Source organism: Tachyglossus aculeatus, chromosome X4 (assembly GCF_015852505.1).
Source record: "Tachyglossus aculeatus isolate mTacAcu1 chromosome X4, mTacAcu1.pri, whole genome shotgun sequence".
NCBI lineage: Eukaryota > Metazoa > Chordata > Mammalia > Monotremata > Tachyglossidae > Tachyglossus > Tachyglossus aculeatus.
In genome coordinates, this window is record NC_052098.1 from 46,840,441 (window position 1) to 46,842,005 (window position 1,565).

At 44.3% G+C, this 1,565-nt stretch overlaps 1 non-coding gene across 1 annotated transcript; it reads left to right on the top strand.

Moving 5' to 3' along the window:
* Positions 1 to 813: 813 nt before the first annotated feature.
* LOC119948297 lies at positions 814 to 951 on the top strand. Its single transcript, XR_005456703.1, has one exon. It is a non-coding gene; the product is annotated as a small nucleolar RNA SNORA7 (small nucleolar RNA).
* Positions 952 to 1,565: the final 614 nt, after the last annotated feature.

The window sequence follows — 1,565 nt, forward strand, 5'->3', positions numbered from 1 at the left end:
TTTCAACTGCAGAGACCTTAGAGTTGCCAAATCAACAATGATGTCTCTTAGGTAGGGCATTCTCTGGGTTAATGGAGCTAGTGAAAGAAGCTGTTGCTTTAAAAAAGTAAAAGAGTGACTAAACCAAGTCTGCTGCTCTAACAGGTGTTTTGGACCAAGGGCATGATGATTAAAGGATAGGAGGTCAATCGTTTCATATGTCTGAAGGCATATGAAGTTTGGATCAATGAAGGACAGAGAAGGCTCACTGGGATGTGTAATTCAGCTTCTTGGAAAGCCTGGGTCAAATACCAAATCTCAGGGTTCAAATGCTAGACGTGGAGTTTCCAAAGCCACTTTTCCCTTTAGCTGTACTATCCCTACCATTACTTTCTGAGATGTCCCAAAGAAATCCCTTCACTTTGTCAGAGTGGGCATTCCTTTAGTTTGACAAATCCACTTTGCAGGCCCTCATGAGTGATTTCACTGGAACAATTAAAACAGTGAACAGATTACCAAGATTTTTGTGCCGAAGGCTCTGAAATGATATAGTAGTTTAAATAGTTTAAAATCAGCTGTACCTGTGGATTTCGGGCTATTGGCTGTTTGCTAGTTATGGTGTTTATTCAGGACTTGCTGTGGGCTAAGACTTGGGGTGGATACAAGCAAGATAAGCAACTCGGACCTAGTCCCTGTCCCAAATTGGTCTGACAATCGATGCTGCAGAGAGTGTCAGGATTTTAATCCCATTTTACAGATGAGGAAAATGAGGCCTAGAGTGGCCAAGTGACTTGTCCATAGTCACACATTAGGCCAGTGGTAGAGCTGGGATTTCCCCTCTCAGGGTCTCACCTGGAGAGTTTCCAGAATTCTACCAGTCTTGATTTTGGGAGAGAGAGTCAAGCAGAGGCATATCCATTCCATTCTTAGCTTGGGCAGTGGCTAACGAGTGGAAGGTAATCTGCTACAAGTCAAACTCATCAGTGCTGGGCAGCAGTGGCATGAGAGACAGTTGAGGGCGGAGACTCAAGTTCACTGTGTGGAAGGAGGCAATGGTAAACCAATTCCATATTTTTACCAAGAAAACTTGGTGGATCCACTCCCAGAATGATTGCAGATGGAGGTGGGGCGTTTCTGGGAAAGATGTGTCCGTGACGTCTCTACGGGTCAGAGATGACTAGACAGCATAAGACAAGACAAGAGCTGGGAATAGAACACGAGTCGACTTGACTCCTGATCCTGTGATCTTTCCAATGGGACACGCTGCCTCCTTAAACAGGCACATATATTGCCTCAAGGCCTCCCCCTGACTGCCCCGATAGTTTTCATAGTTTGAGACATATGAGACTGAGTCTGAACTGAGCCAACATACATCAGTGACTGCCCTGTACACATGATCCAAGCACCAGTGAGAATGCAGATGGTTTCTCCCTCATTACAGACAAGGAAGACATTCTTCAGAGATGGGAACAGCATTTCCATAATCTCTTGAATACATCTTCCATTATCCAAGATGAGGCCTTACAAAGAGAATCTGCCAACTATTAAGGAAGTCAATACCACTGTCAGAGATTTGAAAAATGGTA